Source organism: Papilio xuthus, unplaced genomic scaffold, assembly GCF_000836235.2.
Source record: "Papilio xuthus unplaced genomic scaffold, Pxut_1.1 DF827570.1, whole genome shotgun sequence".
NCBI lineage: Eukaryota > Metazoa > Arthropoda > Insecta > Lepidoptera > Papilionidae > Papilio > Papilio xuthus.
In genome coordinates this window covers 3189598-3209693 of record NW_013531079.1, presented here as the reverse complement: position 1 = coordinate 3209693, position 20096 = coordinate 3189598, and the positions used below count along the sequence as shown (strand labels likewise).

The 20096-nt window shown below is 34.1% G+C and overlaps 1 long non-coding RNA gene across 1 annotated transcript; it reads right to left on the bottom strand.

Annotated features, from left to right (window-relative positions):
• Positions 1–14752: 14752 nt before the first annotated feature.
• LOC106118605 (uncharacterized) lies at positions 14753–15985 on the bottom strand. Its single transcript, XR_001227923.1, has 3 exons — positions 15892–15985; positions 15262–15404; positions 14753–14992 (listed from the first exon to the last, which is right to left on the bottom strand). It is a non-coding gene; the product is annotated as an uncharacterized LOC106118605 (long non-coding RNA).
• Positions 15986–20096: the final 4111 nt, after the last annotated feature.

Below are 20096 nucleotides of genomic sequence, written 5' to 3'. Positions count from 1 at the left end.
ATCTTACCGATAGAAAAGTTAAGTTTATGTTTAAGTTGTTTATCGATGAAACACGAATAAAATGACATTTTCTAAAAATAATTCCTAGCTAGATCGATTTATCACCCCCGAAACCCCCTATATACTAAATTTTATGAAAATCGTTGGAGCCGATTCCGAGATTCCAATTATATATATATACAAGAATTGCTCATTTAAAGATATAAGATAAAGACATCAAAATATGTCACCTTAATAAGACAGTATATTATTTTTGTCCACAAGTGTAAAAGAGATACAACATGACCTAGATTTGAATGCACAAAAGGCACTTTTTTGCAACAAGGCATATTCTATGCACGTTGCAACGGTGGTTTTTGCTAACTTTGTTAGTGCTTGACTTTAAGCGTTTGATATGCTGAATTTTATTCTAGTTTCAGTTTACACTGGACAGAGCTTTAGCATTTTTATTCTAGAGAATTCTACCTAGATATTAGACGTCTGTATTTGTTAATCTGCTGATCTTATAAATTAATTAGCGACCAGTAAGTACATCTAAACCCTGTGTGTTTTTAGAACTACTGTCTAACCGATATGATATTTGTTATGAAAAGATATTGGATAAAAAAAATAACTTTTTTCTAAATGACAACTCTCTATCTAGAAGGAAATCTTACTAATATTGTATATGCGAATGTTTGGATGGATGGACAGATGTTTGTTTGAAGTTATCTCCATGCAACAGTTGCATGGATCTTGCTGAAAATTGACACGGACAAGGACATGCCTGAAAGAACACATTGGTTACTAATTACGTGTTTTTTTTAATTCCGCGCGGACGGAGTCGCGGGCGACAGCTAGTCATTCAGTGGGGATATAATGAGCTGATGACGATTTAGACAGTGGGAGCTGACTGTTATAATGTTTAATAACATTTAAAATTGGTCGTCATAAAAAACGTTACATCTTTAGTCGAGTAAATCCTTCATTGATGGCGACTATGCTCAGATTAAGGAAAGTGCTACTCAAGATTTTGTATAAGGCACGTACATTTATGACATAATAGAAGAACGTGTTCGTTATTAAATATATAAAAACCATAGAAATCTTGACAGAAAATACTACCGCTTTCACTGCTAGTAAGTGTACATTTTACCTAATCTTAAAGCGCAGTTCCTCTGGTGTTGCAGATGTTCATGGGTGTAATTGATCATATTGGTGTTCCTATCGCTCTTTTCGTTATAAAAAAAAGTTTAATTAGTTGATAACTCGATACAGTTAGCAAGAAAATCCGACAATGTGCCGGTGTACTGGCGCAACACTGGCCTTACTAAAATGTCGACGTTTATGTCCCCTCACTAATCATTCTGACACTTGGTAATGAAAGCGCGCCATTCGTGCCAAAGGATTCTAACTTATAATGTCTAAAATTAAATAAACTAACAACAAAACAAATCAAGCGTCTTGCGGGAACACAATGGGAGATTTATAATGCATGGTAAATAAAAGTAAATTGTCCAATATAGTCGCGTACTAACGTCTAATGAACACAATCGCATGCGAGCACCATGGCATTACTGTAAAAGAAATCTCTTGCATCAAGCTGTATAACGATCGACTTATTTATTAATGAAATTACGACTTTATGATTAAACCAATAAGAGTGAGTTTCGTCCCATTTTGAAAAGCGAAACCAAAATTATTTACAATTAATATTTGTTACTCATTATTAAACTGAAACCGTTATAATTACTTGATATTGTTGATGATAATTTGACAAGACTATCAACTAGACAATAGTAACTGACTAAAAATGTTTTAGAAACTTCTCGTATGATAATCCTAAGCATTTATAGAACAGATGTGTATCAGGGAATCCCACAGACATTTCCAAGCGATTAAATTACCAGACTAGATACGCGAATGCAGCTGAGGCTATCTCTAAATTGATTTCAAATACAAATAGAATAGAAACGAAACTTCTATTGAAATATCGTTACGTTGTAATAAATTTCTTCCTTGAGTTACTTTGACCTCTAATTTTATTAAGAAAACACAGAAGTGAAATCCCACGCTAAATCAGATTTTTTTTTTATATCATAAGGTGGCAAACGACCGAGCGGCCACCTGAAATTGCTGAAATAGCGAAGTGACCGTTGCCCATAGACATACACAATTGCTTATGCGTTGCCTACCTTCAATCGAAGGATTCGAGGATGCACAGAAAGAAAAAAATCCCTTTCCATGCATCCTCTCATCCGGAAAGTCCACTTTCACTTTCCATCCTTTTCTTATAAGAAAAAGGGTGGGAAGGGAAAGAGGACTAAATTAGGCATCCGGGACGCACACACTCATCAGATGAAACGCAGAATTGCTTTCGCTTCACGCCTGTCTTCTGTGTGGTCGTGGGATTTCACCGGGCGAGCCGGGCTAATTCGTGCGAAGATGTTAAAGCGGGCTCTACCACTGTTAAGTTAATCAAAGATTAGCAACGGACCTGCAACCTTTCAACTGGTTGTCAGCCGTTACTTTCACGACACCTATTGACTGCTTCCTTGATGCTTTGCCACCATCTCATATTTCCTTCATAACAGATTATGAAATATTTGAAAAGAGTTTTAAGTTACTCGATGTTTCTTTCTATTCAATGGTATGCCATTGGTGGAATATCTCTGTTCACCTTTCCTTAAAAAAAAAGGATCTTGACAAACAGACGGATATACAGCAAAGTGATTCCGTTTCTTTTCTTTTCGAGGTAAGGAACCCTAAAAATATGTAGAGCATTGTTATCTTTCTACTCTTAAATATAAAACTTTTTGTCTCGAAATAACAATTAACTCAGCCCAAACAGCCGCAGTGGTTAGTACCCTGGTATATCATAACAAATTCTCTCAGTCCGTACAGATTGCTTTGTCTTCTGCTGAATACTAAAGTGCTTTTAATACTTGATTATCACAGATTCTTGTACAATGAAAATGTAGTTACATTACTTCTTCTGGCAAACAGACAGTTGGGTATAATTTATCGCTTTTCACTACGATTCCTTTTGTTTTTCTATAAATTACCTATCTATTATTAGGAACATACCACAGTTAAAATTAAAATTATTAAATAATAGCTCCCATCCGAGACTCTGTTCGCGCGGATTAAAAAAAAACTAATAAGTGGCCTATGTGTTCTTCCAGACTATGTTCTATATGTATGCCAAATTTCATCGAGATCCGTTCAGCCGTTCTGGACATACCTTCCAGCAAACATCCATCAATCCATCCATCTAAACATTCGCATTTATAATATTAGTAAGTAAGATAAGATTTATTGATTACGATATTAAAAATTAAATTATTTAACATAGGGATAAAAACTTTTTGTTAAATTTTAAATTCGAAGAAGTAAATAAATTTAATTTTAAATATATAGTAAGAAAAAATAAATTCGTTCCATTTTATTTTTGAAGTTTTATTTTAATTAGTTTTAACATTATTAAGTTATTAATTTTAATAGATATTAGTTGTCTCTACAATATAAATATTTAGTGCGCAAAATGTACAATAAAAGTAATTGCACTCTATGTACAAAGTACTCTAACACATATTTAAATAATTAATGTTACAAGGAATTATAAAAAGGAACTTCCATACAGTTACAATTTCCAAGAAAAATACGAACAATAAAATGTATTAACATTGCTAATTAAATTAACAAAAATGTCCATCAAAACAGAAACAATATATTGGAAGAGAAATTTTAGGGAGCTGACGAAATTCGTGCTTATTACGTGAATTATGGATGAGCCACGGCGCGACTCGTAATGACATGTAGATTAAGGCTTCGTTCATTCAATAGTGGCACGGACAAGCAGTAGGGAAATGTCTGGATGTCATAATTTATTACTCTATGGTAACGACCCACTTTGTCTTCGACGGGTAACTGAACAGTTTTTTCCCGTCTTAACGACTTTTTTAAAGAAACCCGGATTTACAGTCAGCTGTATAAACATTTGCAGAGCTAAAAAACTTGTATAAGCATTTATCTCTCTGTTTGATTCCGACCTTGAATACATGTTATTGACGAATACGTGCATACTTTTTTTTTAACAGAAGGCCTATATAAGTTTCAAAGGTTTGTAAATGTACACATATTTATGGAGTTGACTGTACACCTTATAACTAAACATACTAAAACTTATTTCTATACGTACTTTCTTCTGTGACAAATGAACTTTTTGATATAAAAAATATTTTGACATGTTGACACTATAGGAGGATCAAATAAAAATTCAAATGTGTATTTATATTACCTATTAAATAATTCCGAAAACAAGAACTCTAATTAAGAAAGTTGACATTATTAAGGAAGGTGTGATTAAAGATCAGAAAATGTTGCGAATACCCTACGAGTGGGACAAGACAGAGAGATGATTTTAACATACCGCATCCTTGATCGCTTTAGTGAACGACGGGCCGCGTCCGCGACATAATACCAGTACCACTCATCCTGAAGGGCCCCCGATGGGCTCGAAACTAGTCGGTGCCGCCGCCGGACGAATATACGTGAGAGTTTAGCCGTGTTTATATATCAGTTTAATATAATGTCTCACGAAAGTTTGAATAATTTAATACCGCATCCATAAAATTTATAGATGAATGTTCCTCGTTACGACATGTTTTCACGGTGTTTCGGCATTAATTTATTCTGGCGACGACCTCGACTAAATTTGAGTTTTGATTTGGATTATACGACATACTAAATATTTGTGCTTTAGAATACGTAAAATAAATGGGTTAAAGAAGCAAAGCCATAGGAACCTACTTATATCTAAATACCAAAAGATGTTCTTATTTACAATCATAACATATTTTTCCAATCCGCTACTATTTTTACTGTACCAAAATCTAATGTTATAAACGCCTAGATTTTAAATAGATGAATATATGATTGGATGGATGGACATTTGGAAGAACACATAGGGTACTTATTAGGTTTTTAAGTCCGCGTAGATGGAGTCGTGGGCGACAGCTAGTATAGTTTATATGTTTCTTGTGGTATAGATTAAGTTGACCGTTATAGGTAATTTACAAAATGACTAAGGACAGGAAGGAGTTAAATCCGTGCAGACTAGTCGTAGGCAATACCAAGTACAAAATAACTTTGAAAATGTCAAATAAAGCTTTATAACAACCTTAAAGGCGTGCTCTTTATGTGAATTATGGATGAGTCGCGACAAAACTTGTGAAGATATGTAAATTAGGTCGCAATATGGCGACAAGTAACAGATGAATTATGTCCCGAATTAGAAATGCTAATTAACTAAACCAAGCTTAATAAAATATAACCGATCTTTCGACTCTTGAATTATGGTCTTGATTCGTTCACAAATACTAATTCCTTTTTTTTTATTTCTCTAGTCTAACATACTTATCAGGTCAGGTGAAAGAGGCGCTGCCCCCATAGACAAGTAGTATATTATTTTATCATGAGCTTACAAACGTGGAAGAAGTCTCTTAAATTAGTCGCAATAATGAAACGACCGCTATCTATAGACATCCCCCTCCATTCATAGCGAAAACAGATGCGTTAAAAAAGTATAAAACTGACTATAACTTTTGATATGACAAACTTGTTACTCACTGATTATTTCTGTACAAATTGCCACATTTTTATTATTTTGGCTACAGGTCCAGGTGTAATAGTTAGAGCTATTAGAAAATATGTGAAACCAAAGCATAGAAAATGACAAAATAGCTAAAGTCGGATACGGATCTTGCAGAGAGAGTCAGAAAAATTTCTCGTACTACAAGTATCAAACGTTTGTGGTTATCGCTACCAACTTTGATCTGATAACTACTATTTTTCTTACTATGTTATCTAATCCCTCTCATAGTATTAACATTCTTCATTAAGTTAACAATTTCTTAACTTATAATTACTTAGATTTGTAATCTTACTTAATTGATGTTTTCCTTAATTGAGAATTCAGAAATCCTTTGAACACAACGTTGCGTTACTAACGATCTTAAATTAAGGAGTTAATTGGTAGACTACGACGATACTCGTATACTTATATATATTTAACAACTAGCTGTTGCCCTCGACTTCGTCGGCACAGAATTTAAATAAATATGCAATACAATATAACATACTACAATGCCTACGTACATCAGCTACTTACCCGTTAAAGTTATGTCAGTTTCGGTCCAAATGTTTGAGGTTAAAATTTCCGGATACGACCCGGCCTTGCATACAGACAGACAAAAAATAATTAAAAATAATTTTCTTTATATTTAAGTAACCTAAATACATTATGTGTACAATATTGGTTCTTCGCTGTAGTAGTCTTTTCAGACTGGTCGTGATCTTCACCTGAGGGCCACTGATACCTCACAGTGGCCCTCAGGTGACCTTGAGACCTATGTTCACAAGATGCCACCACTCTTCCCTAGTCGCTTCCTATTTAGTACATTAGTGGGATGCAAATTAAATGCTTTAACTGTATCCACAATCCACTTTTAAACGGCTAAAATATGCCGTCATTCGACTACGTTACAAAAGCATTGTATGCAGAAATCGACATACATTTAGTGTGGACAAAGTAATATCTGTCGCATGTCTGAGACCAGCTGTGCTGCATACAAATGGGTCAGATTTAGTAGCTGAATGCATTCTGTACACATTTTAGTATTTGAAATCCTTTGTACAATTCGATTAAACATATAACGTAAAGGTTTTATATCGATTGACATATGAACATTTATCCGACATTAGGGTGAAGGACAACATCGTAATGCAACTGGAACATATCTGCGAAGAAATTCACAGATTTGTGTGAAGTCAACCCGCACTGGGCCCGTTGACTATGACAGAGTCTTTCCTAACTTAGGATAGCTCCGAGCCCCTGAGTGGCGACGTATAATGACCTGATGACGAATTTTTTTTATATCAAGTTATTTGGCAATGTAAATATTGTAGTTACGTTAAGCAATATAAAAGTAAAGAAAAAGTTTGGTTCTTACAAAATTCATCGCTAAGTTACATTGAATGAAATTTGTCCAAATTGATATTTAATTACAGTAAAGCGCTGCCAAAACAGCTTTTAGCATGCATGGACTTTTGTAAGTGGAATGTTTGGCTTTTTTCCAATGTACGTTTTTTTTTAAATAAACAATGAATATTGAAGTTTTATCAGATCAGTATTATAATTTAATCAGAATAGTTTGGTTAAAGAATTTCTATAAGTTAAGGATACTATTACATTTAACAGTGGTAGAGCCCGCTTTAACATTTTCGCACGAATCGGCCCGGCTCGCCCGGTGATATACCACGACCACACAGAAGACACGCGTTAAGTGGAAGAAATTCCGCGTTTCGTCTGATGGCACACTCATCCCGGAGGCCAAAATTAGTCCTCTTTCCCTTTCCAACCTTTTTCTTATAAGGAAAGGATGGGAAGTGAAAGTGGGCTTTCCGGATGAGGGGTTGGGGGGATGAGGGGATGGGGGAAGGGGAGGGGGGGCGACCTCTAGTTTTTTCATAATTTCAACTTCTCATTTTTATGTAAATAACAACTTTAATAGATTTAATTTTCCCAACAAGCTTATAAAGTATACTATTAGAGTTCTTTAATAAATTATTTAAAAGTAAATACAGATAACTTAACCAGAGCTTTTGCTACGTAACTTATTTCCATAAAAAGCTTTCATTTATTCATCCTCCAATAGTTACTTAACTGTAATAGGTTATTTAAATTTTATTGTACTTAACTGCGGGCTACGTTATACGCTTTGGGACGTTTGCTGAACTAATGCGAATACGAAATGATAATAAAATTCCGCAAATGGAACTGACATTTACTGAGTACTTAATCACTTAACTTGTACATTAAAAAAAATCGTAAAGAATATTTTTAATCTTTATTTACAAAAGCTGTCGCCGGCGACTACATCTTAAAACTTAATAATTAACCTATGTTTTCTTCCAGACTATGTTCTACTTCTATGCCAAATTACAGAGGGATCTCTTGAGCCGATCTGGAGATACAAACATTCATCCATAAATCTCATTGGTCGACTTCGTGTACAGTCAGCTGCATAAATATCGAGTGCGTATTGAAGCTTAACCAATGTATAATATTTATGAAGCTGACTGTACATAGTAGTGTCCGGAGTCATGCGACTAGTCGCTTAGTGGAACAGAGGTTTTAGAAATGCGAATAGGGGCAGGTTTATTATTTATAAAGGTATGTTCATATTGCAAGGAGTGCATACGACTACCATTGTCCTATCACAATGCTCGTCTGTGGCGTACAGGTCATGTTTCTTAGCTCTGTTATATTTTTATACCTTTTATTTGTTATGTTTAAGAAAATAAAACATACTACAGAAATATTAAATTGCAATAAATTTATATGTAACTAGATAATAAAATTATTTACAACCTTTTTAATTTATTTCTTTTTAATCTTACTAATATTATAAATGCGAATATTTGCATAGATGGATGTTTGTTTGAAGACATCTCTAGAACGACTTCATAGATCTCGCTCTAATTTGGTATAGATGTAGAACATAGCCTGGAAGAACACATAGACTACTAATTAAGTTTTTCTTTAATTACGCGCGGACAGAGGCGCGGGTTATCGCTAGTTTGAATATAAAGCATCCACAAATTTGAAGAGTGTGCTTGCTAAATATTCGAAATATGTTTTAATTATAAACAAGATTATATGGCTTTTATGCTTCACCGTGTTCATGTTGTACAAAAATAATGTTTACGAAGGTTTGAATAATCTACGTCTTAAATTGCTTCTGAGTAATTATTAAACTGAAAGAAGGTTTAAGCCAAATTACTTTAGAAACTCATTACCAAGAAAATAAAGCTAAACGTTTGAACGTGAAGATTATTTTTATTTATCCACGTTACGTCGAAACAACGTTCTACATTTTGCCTACAATTACGTCCTCGCGAAATTTTAAAAAAGAACTAGAGTCTTGTTCTTTTTTTGTCACTAGAGTGATAAAGAGATAAGTGAGTAATAAAGATATCCTATGTTACTCAGTGAAACTGTAGCTTCCTAAAGGCAAAAGAATTTTCGAAATTGGTCCACAAATTTTTGAGTTTATTCGTTACATACAAAAATATATAATAAATCTTTCCTTTTTATAACATTTTTTTAGATGTTCTTTTGTTTTTTTAGGAATTTTAACTACATTACACAAAGGATTAAATATAATTAACTGAATGTCTATTACTCCAAAAAACTAGAGTAAAACAGATCAGAATCGGAATACATTTATTTTTCGCATAATAACGAAACTTAACAACGAAATAAAAACTATTTTCTTCACCCAGAGGAGAGTCTCTGTCAGTTAACAAAGAATGTTTAATTTGTAGTTGCAATGATACCTTTATTTTAAAATTTATTTCAGTATTTTGGCATTAGACAGGCTTGCAGCTGGCGAGCCATGCGGTATCGGACGCGAGCCGATATTGGAAACGATAGTAACATACCGACATGTTTGTTTAGTCAGACGAGTACGTTTGCCTGATATTTATTACTAATATTATAAATGCGAATATTTAGATGTATTGTAGTTGGAAGGTATCTCCAAAACAACTTCATGGATTCTGTTTCGCACAGATTACAGTAGAGCGGTAGTCTAAAACAGGCTTTCCCAAAGTGGGCGATAACGCCCCTTTGTGGGCGCTGCAGGTTTCAAGTTGCGGGTTATAGTAAAAGTTTCGTTTAGAATTCTCCGTTAATATACATATATACCAATAATAAATTATTTAATTTGAAGTTATAGTAGTTTTTAAATATGTAAATGTATGGGGGCGCTAAAAATATTTATTCTCAAAGTGGGCAGTAGGCAAAATAAGTTTGGGAACCACTGGTCTAGAAGAACACATAAACTACTAGTATTTTCTTTAATGCCGCGCGGACGGAGTCGCAGGCTACAGCTAATTCGTAATAACGAATTACATCATATGTAAACCTGTAATAATATTGATTATTAACTATGTATATAAGTTTCTATTAAATTAAAAAAGGGCCGAGCCATAGACAATTATAATTTTTTAACCTAAACAAACTAATCCTCGAGTTTAATCATGGCTTTCGGAGACCAAAATCCCCGTTTGAAACAATTATCACTATTTTGTAAAAGATATGTTTTATACAGAAATCTTGTTCTCAGAAACTCACTTTAAATGTAACAACGTTTGAACGAACCATAACAACCTAACTGGTCGTTATCTGAGTGGGCCGGCGAGCGACGAATTCCCAACCAACGTATCTGCATAACGCTTCCAAATTAAACTGCTTAGTTGGGAAACGTTAAAAGATATACGCTGAAATTTGTTACGAAATAGTAATACACAGCGTGTTTAAAAATTCTTAGTTTTTTTATGTCTACAATTTAAACATGTATTTGGCTAGTGTAAATGAATAAGAGCACACTTATAATATATGGAATTTAACGTAAAGAACATTCTGATAGTTTATAAAACACCTAATACGATTGTAATCTACCGTAGTTTCCAATGCAACGGTATACATATCACCCATTTTTAAATAATATTTTAATAATAGTCCTCGGCGGTATTTCCAAACCGCTACGACTTAGGGTCCTTCAAGAAGCGAGCGTATCACCATCTCAAAGGCAACGCATCTCCGTTTGCTCCGGTATTGCTGATGTCCATGGGCATCGTTGAACATGATCCCGCTGCTCGTTTGCCCCCTACTGTTATATAAAAATTTCCAAAAGATAGTTTTTTTTTAACTCGAAATCAATTTTAAATAGGTAAAGAACTACACAGAATAACAAAATCTTATAAATGCGAATGTTTAAATAAATGGATGTTTGTTAGAAGATCTCCATATAGGCGGCACGGATTTTGCTGAAATTTGCCAGAGATGTAGAACATAGTCTGGAAGAACACATTCAGTTTTTTTTTAATTCCGCGCTGACGGAGTCTTGGGCGACAGCTAGTATACATATACGTCTTCTTGTTAACGTTTAATTATGTGACATATTTGATTGATGCAAACTCATACAATTTGAGACGTTGCGTATTTGATGTGATGTTAATTGCCATCTCGATGTCTATCTGAACGTGTTTATCATGATAATTTGATTATGACACATGGAACATGGTATGTTCTATGACTTAAAACTGAAACTAGTATTGACATAAAACTAAGCAATACGTTTGACTGCTTATATTATGTACTAGCTGTCGCCCGCGTCTCCGTCCGCGCGGAATTAAAGAAAATATTAGTAGCTTATGTGTTCTTCCAGGCTGTTGTTCCACTGTAATCTGTGCGAAACAGAGAGAGTGATCATAGTTTTGTCCGCGTGGATATATAAAAAACTTAATAAGTGTAACCCATCCATCCACATCACATACATCTAAATTCGCATTTATAATATTAGTAAGTTGTATAAAAAGCAACTCTTCAAGACATAAATTCGAAAAAAAAAATGAATAAATAGTATCACATGTCCGTATCCTGGGCCTAAGCTACCTCCTCACCAATTTTCAGCCATATCGGTAAAGCCGTTCTTCAGTTATAAATAGTGTAACTAGTCGAATTTCGCGCTAAGAATTGTTGACATTAAAATGCCAAAGTAATATTTAAAAAAACAAATCGTGGAATCAACAAAAAAGTAAATGAATGTCACGAGCAGTGGTAGAGCCCGCTTTAACATCTTCGCAGGAATTGGCCCGGCTCGCCTGGTGAAATACCACGACCACACAGAAGACAGGCGTGAAGTAGAAGCAATTCCGTGTGCAGTCTGATGAGCGTGCGTCCCGGAGGCCTTATTAAATCCTCTGTCCCTTCCCACCTTTTTCTTATAAGGAAAGGATGGGAAGTGGAAGTGGACTTTCCGGTTGAGAGGATGCATGGGAAGGGAAAATATTTTCTTTCTGTGCATCCTCTCCTCCGTCGATTAAAGATAGGCAACGCATGTGCAATTGCGTATGTCTATAGGCAACGGTCACTTCGCTATTTCAGCGATTTCAGGTGGCCGCTCTCTCGTTCTCACCTTATGATATAAAAAAAGGAAAATGTAATTAAAAACTCATAATTTGTATGTAAAGGGAAGTGAAACAATTATTCGTTTTGTACTAAATATTGCGCGCAGCGGTTTGGCTTCGCGCCAACATGTTGTCATATTCGATTTTACTTTGTATTGTACGCTTTTATTATCAAATGTATTATAATTTCCAAAAAAAAAATCAAACAGAAATTATAATTAAGCGTTGCAATGCAGAACAGTTTAAAGATTGTAATCGTTTTAAGACTTTAGTTATTTTATTGATACTTATAGTTGTAAAATTGTTACTTAAATAAACCCTTAGTACAGATATTTTTAGCTTGGTTTGGACATGTTATGCGGAGGGATGATGATGATATAAGCAAAAAAGTAATGAGATTAAATGTGGATGGCTACAAATGTAGAGGAAGACGAAAAATTATGGAATGACTGTGTGAAAGAGGATATGCGTAAGAAGGGGGTAGACTCGGATATGACAGCTGATAGAGATGTATGGAGGAGTAGCACATACTGTGCCGACCCTCGATAACGCCAGGTTGATGATGATGATATAGACATTTTCTCGTAGAAAATTGTAAATGTAAATATGATTAGCTTAGAAGAAAAATGTATTCTTAATTTACTAATGATGATTTTAAAATATTATGAAAGTCGATCATATTGTTAATAGCAAATTTTCATTTAGCCATTTTTTATTTATTCAACAAAATTTTACATATTCTTTCCTACGACTTTTATTGATATAATTTGATAAAATTAAATTCCACATCAATTCTATGAAATATAGGAAAAGATCAAGTATTATTTATTTCTTTATTTTGCTATTCAATTTGGTGATTTAACAGAATCTTATATATAAAATTCTCGTGTCACAATTCGTTCCAATACTCCTCCAAAAAGACTTGACCGATTCTCATGAAATTTTGGGAGCATATTGAGTAGGTCTGAGAATCGGCCAACATCTATTTTAATCCCAGTCACTATTTATTTTATTATTTTTTGACAACTGTCAGTGTCAGGAATGTTTAAAGAGAAATAAAGTTTAAAAAGATTCGAATTAAAAATTCGTCTTACTCTCACTACTTCAGATTACTCTCGCAATAAATATTTACCACTGACAATGCATTTTGTACATAACCCATCATAGCCTACATTAAAGCTAGATACTTTAACCAGCAAACAGCTAGAGTGGTAACATTATATCTAAACAAGTATCAAGAGTTGTGCCATAACAGGCGGTTAATGTACAATAAAACTTAATTAACGTGTAACAAAGTCTGCGCCCGTCGCTGTAACGAGGTGCTTACAATGATAGCGTTTTGTTTCAACCTTCACATTGTCCCTACATAACATCGTATACCTTTAAGTGTACTGTAAGTCCATTGTTGATAACTAACACTGGTCGGTGGCTCAGGGGTTAAGGCACTTGACTTGTAATCTGCAAATCTTGGGTTCGAATCCCACTATGCACCAATGTGATTTTCCATTTACAGATGTACATTTACACGACGTTCTTACGGTGAATGAAAACGTGATGCTGCACATATCTGAGAAGAAATGCAAAGATATGTGTCAAGTCAACTCCCAATGTGCCAGTGTGGTTGACTATGGCCTAGTCACGCTTAACTTAGTGTAGTATCTGAGCCCCTCGCTGGGGACGTATAATAAGCTACTTTTGACACTAAAACATTATCGTCATCTCTCTTGTAAAAATAAAGAAAACAACATCTTATGTATAAAATTCTCGTGTCACAATTTTCGTTCCCATACTCCACCGAAACGGCTTGACCGATTCTCATGAAATTTTTTGAGCATATTGAGTAGGTCTGAGAATCGACCAACATCTATTTTTAATCCCGCGCGGACAGAGTCGCGGGCGACAGCTAGTATTTTTCTATTAGTGTTTCGGTACTGAAAACCTTCTATCAGATACTATACCGCTGCAGCTTCGGTTTTTCGTTTTTTCTCTAGAAAATGCTTAGAAAATTGTAAACAGTTGATTTGTTTAGACGAGAAAGCGTTATAAAGAAATATTCGATTGCAATCATTGTGGAAATGTTAGCGAGGTAAAACAATCTACATTTCAGCGTAGATATCTAAGTATAAATATAATAATAACTACATTTAACATAAAGTAAATAATCCTTTTCAAACAATTCAATGTTAATATTGGTAAGTATTTAGTTTGAAATTTGTCAACTAACGAACTATAGTTAACGATTGTCTTATTCTGATGCCATCTAAACTGGTGTTTAAATTTATTTTATTAATATACTAATCTGTTACGCCACTCTGTCGGTGCGGAATTTAAAAAAAAACTTAATAAGTAGTCTGCAAGACTGTGTTCTATATATGTGATTAATTTCATCAAGATCCGATGAGCCGTTCCGGAGATACCTTTTAACAAACATCCATCCATCTAAACCAGTGGTTCCCAAACTTATTTTGTCTACTGCCCACTTTGGGAATAAATATTTTTTAGCTTCCCCATATTTTCACATATTTAAAAACCACTATAAATTCAAATTAAATTAATTAATTATTATGACCTATATCTGTATATTAACGGAGAATTCTAAACGAAACTTTTACTATAACCCGCAACTTGAAACCTGCAGCGCCCACAAGTTCGCGTTATCGCTTACTTTGGGAAAGACTAAACTATATCAAAATCTAAGTTTAATTAGTTACATCTAAAGTTAATTAGTTTGATATAAAGAAACCGTAAATAATATATTTTAATTAAAATAAGCATCGACAGTGAACCGACAGATATTTTTCGATCTCAAATTTTGTGGACTTTTCTGCGAGCAACATTTATTAGGCGGTTCTCCGGAGGCCTTACAGAAATGGACTTGGCAAGGCTTTTTACGTGATTCTTTCAAAGATTGATCACAATCCGAGCGAACATTGGTCGATGTCTCTTGGTCGCATTTTGATTTACAATTGCATTTCTGTAAAATTTACAACATTTATAATCGTAGTAGGCGTCTATACTATAAGTCTTTTCAAATATATTGGTGGCTCAAGGTCACTGCTAGTCCCGTCCCTGTCACCACATGTACAATGTTCCAAACCGCCTAAATATTTTACCAAAGCGACCACTGCGGACATGTGAGTAGCCAGATGTTGATGACAGATGAGTTGCCTACCTTCAATCATCGGAGGATATTCTCTACAAAGTATCATCAGAGAAAAATATAAATAGATATTTGAAATTTACTCCTTTATGAAGACGACGTCTAAATCTTAAACATCTCGGTCTGTGACTGTTACAAACTCGTCTATTATTTTTCCTCTCTTCGGCGGATGATTGTAATTTTGACATCAAACTACACCAAGTTTCATTACACGAACAACCCTGACCTAAAATGTACTGATATTTTATAATCTGATTTATTCAAAACTAGCTGTCGCCCGCGACTCCGTCGGCATGGATATATAAAAAATAATTAGTGTAGCCCACCCATCCATCCATGCAGATCACATCCATCCACAAACATTCGCATTTATAATATTAGTAAGGTAAATAAAAAAAACGAAAAAAAATATCCTATGTCCGTCTCCTGGCTCTAAGCTACCTCCTTACCAATTTTCAGCCACATCGGTAAAGCCGTTCTTGAGTTATAAATAGTGTTACACTAACACGACTTTCTTTTATATATATATGTATAGATTTACTTAATCGGAAATATAAAAATATCTCTATGGACAATATACATTAAATTATGACATACAGTAAATTATGGCTACCGTAAAGATTTTCTCTTAACTAAATTACTTTCAATATTAATTATAATAATAAACAACTAAACACAATTATTAATTAATGAAATTATTTGTGTCTTCTCACCCATTTTAAAAGAGTTCGTTATTACAGAAATCCATAAATTATTAATTAATCTTAAAATGTTTTTATATTCCTGAAAAACACAAACAATATTCAACCAAACAATTAGCATAGCCAACTTGATTTAGTCATAGACAACAAATAAAATATTTAATGGCAACATTCATTAACATAACGAAGCAAAATGACAATTCGTCGGTACTTACACGTATGAGTGTAATATGAATCGAGTCATTCGCACATCATCACAGGTACTTATAAAGTGAACATATTACGTACATACCTTCGCTGTGAGAGCTCCTTAATTCGGTATCTGGCTGGTGACTGCGCACACTTGGTGAGACTCTTTTATATTGAACTTATTAGCTAAACTAATATTATGCAGAGGAAAGATTTGTTTACATTGAATAGGCTCCGAAACTACTTGACCGATTTGGAATATTCTTTCACTGTACGGAAGCTACTCTTTCCTCCGTGACAGAGACTATATTTAATAGTTTTTTTTTATTAATTACGCGCACGAAGTCACGGGCCATTGTTTACGTGTCGTATTTGTGTCAACACTATTAGTGAACTGAATTTATTTCATCCAAAGTAATATAAAACTACCCACATCTTTGTAATATTTATACTCGTATAAATGAATGTCTTTCATGCAATATTAGGTTTACATTTAATTTTAAAGCTATATTTGTACCAATTAAAATGCTTAAACTCCAACACAGATTTCGTAATTTATTATTAAAACTCAATACACTTGGCTTCTATCGTCTGTTGGAGTCGAATTCCCGCGAAACACAGTCGGAATTGCAAGACAAACTCAAAACAAGCAATTAAACTATACCCTCGGCAGATTAATTATTTGTTTGTCCAACAAACTCTGCGGAATTATTTTACCCCTACCACGAATATGATACTCGAGTGGAACTCGATAATTTACTTAAAATGAAACAATGAAAAGTTTATTCCTGTTTTGCACAGTGTGTTGAAAAACAGAACCAAAGTTAATTAAAATGTTTGCATTAAAAAATACTGGCCAAATGCAAATCGAAATCCTGTAGTTATATGTCTATGAGTAAAAGTTCACCCATCACGACATAGTTGAATAGAGTTATACTTACTAATCTATATGTAACTCAAGAACGGCTTTACCGATTTGGCTGAAAATTGTTGAGGACGTAGCTTAGAGCCAGGAAACGGATATAGGATACTATTTATTCTTTTATTTTCGAATTTACTAACGAACAATCCAGTTCATATTCGAATCAGTTCCAAAGTAGTAACTCCAGTCAACGTACACAATTCCAGGATTCAACTTTATATTATTGGAGTTTGGAACTCGTCGCGGTTACAACTCCGAGTTCCTCTTGGTATCGAACAATCGGTTGGCTCTTTGGTGCATACGTCCAACTTCTTTCTAACAATTGTTCAATACCAACATATTTATAACCAGTCATATTTACAGCGGAACTTTCATTCACCGCGTTTGTAATAAAATGTTTTATATAATCATCATCCCATTCTTTTACCTACGGAGGTTCAGCACAATATATTTAGGGTGTCCCATAAGTCGGGTGATAGAGCAAACCATAATTGCTACCATAAAAATATTAAGTTTTTTTTTATCATTTTTCTGGTAACTGCAAGGACCTCGACTTATGGGACACCTCTATATTATTCCACATATCAATATCATCGTCATAGCTGAACACACGCTCTTCTAAAGCATATCTTCTTTCACACAACCCATACTATCTTCGGCCCTCTACCTTTGTAGCCACATTCAAACTGATTACTTTCTAATAGATGTCATCATTGTTTCTTAATAAAATAAGTTTAATCATTATCAGCACCCTATATGCCCCCACTAAGGGGCTACCCAAAATTAAGGGGGAATAGGCCTTGGTCAACCACGTCAACTTTACCTTCTACTGAGTCTTAACTAACCTAATTTATAGCTCTTACTGGTATTGCCCTAACCTGATTAACTTAATTAATTAGGCTTGCAGCCAATGCCCTATAATTATATGATTTGTATTACTTCGTTTCATATCATTGTAATCTTTTCTTTGTCCTTTTATTAATCTTCTTTCCTAGTTGAATAAATATTTTATTAAAATAAGCTGTCGTCCGCGACTCCGTCTGCGCGGAATTAAAATAAAAAGCATGTGATCAAATGTATGCCAAATTTCATTATGATCTGTTCAGCCTTTCTGTAGATACCTTCTAACAAATATAATAGTATGATTTATCTAGAAACCCTGGTTGTGTAACATCCGAGAGTGGACAGGGGTTGCGAGTGTCGCCCAAGTATGTGGCCTCACAAGAGACAAAAGAAAATATGGAGAACTGATCGCCAACCTTCGTTAGTCAGAAAGGCACCTCAAGAAGATGATTTACCTTAACTGAAAAACCTTTCATATAAGTCCACAGATCACGTTCCGTGCAATTTCTTGATACAAAAACGACCGAGATATATTTTACCTAAATTGGGTCATCGATTTAAAGAGATGGGCAGGATCCAATTTTTCACTTCAGTGCTTTTGCTTTGTAGAGTCTTTACACATATTTTTTTTATCATTTTTCAAAAAAATAACCAAAGACATTATGTAATATCATTTGTTTTAATTTGTATTTTTTAATGTTAGTTCTTAGTTTGGTGGTACGGTAGAGTTGTCAATCAAGAGGCGCTAGACAAAGTACTTCGAAGCGATTCGATAACGAACTTCAGACTAGAAGAGAAACTAGAACTAACAAAAACTTTCAATGAGTGACGTGATTGACTCGCATCATTAGATTTTTGAAAATCATGATAGAATCGTTTCAGAACGAATGTACTTTATCTAGGTCCTAAGTTTTTGCAACACATTCGATAGTTAGCCTAAGGAATTTTGTTAATGCAGTAAAGAATTACCAAAGAAATGTATTCAATATAAAAGTCGTGGCCACAAATCAATCTAACAATGAATTATAACTTTCATGGCTCATTCGTATCTCAACTAGCTGTGGCCCGCGACTGCGTCCGCGCGGGTCTAAAAACTAAATTAGTAACCTATGTGTTCTCCTAGACTATGTTCTATACGTATGCCAAATTTCATCGAAATCCATTCAGCCGTTCTGGAGATATGTTCAAACAAACGTCCATCTATGCATTTAAACATTCGCATTTATAATATTAATTGTAAACTCATTCTTGTAGCTCCCGCAGATCCATCTCTACGGCGTCTCGCCAGCGGTACCTGGGCCGACCGATGGGCCGGCGGCCAATCGGGGTCCCGAGGTATGCTGCTTTGGCTCATGAGGTGGCCCAGCCACGACGATGGACTGGCAGGAGAAGGCGCAAGACAGGCGACTTTGGCGATCTCTTGTGTCGGAGGCCAAGACCCACTTTGGGTCGATGCGCCAGCGGAGTAAGTAACTCATTCTTTTCAAATGTAAACGTGATTAATGTATTGATGTTTTTTTCATAAATAAAACAACATAACAGTAATCTAACATTTATATTTTACATAAGAATTTTACATCTAGTAAATCGTGGATTTACACAATTGAATGATATGAAATAAATGTTTAAAAATAATCAGTCTTTTTGAAGATAAAAATTACAATAAAATTTCACCACTCAAATTGCAGAAGCAATAATTACAATTGTTTCAAAAATAGCATTTACAATATTTAAGAAAATAATATTTAATTACAAATATCCAGATAATTATTTTAAAAAATATTAAAAACAGTTTTGAATTGAACACATGACATGAAACTTAATTAATATTTGGCAGTAAAGAGTATATTTATTTCCTATTACATTTAAGAATGATATGATGAATCTAACTATATTTATTGTAAACAAGAAGTCGGTTGCGACATCTGCATTAAAAAAAAGTATGCCGTAACATACCCACGTGAATCAGTTACCTTCACAACAAAGTCCCATCAAAGTCAGTCCAGCCTTTTCTGATTACACTGAACAAACGCGGACTTGCGGACATACATACAAAAATTAAAAAAAATGATATTTCGTTACAACGCAAATATACTATTTTTGTAAAATATTTTTTTTTCAATATTACATACATATACTCCAATTTTATTAATTGTAAATGTAAAGAAAATTTACAATATAAATTCTTAAAAATGTTTTATTGCTTCAACTAGAATAACTTAAGCTTAAGTATAGAATATAAAAAAATACAAGTGAAAATATA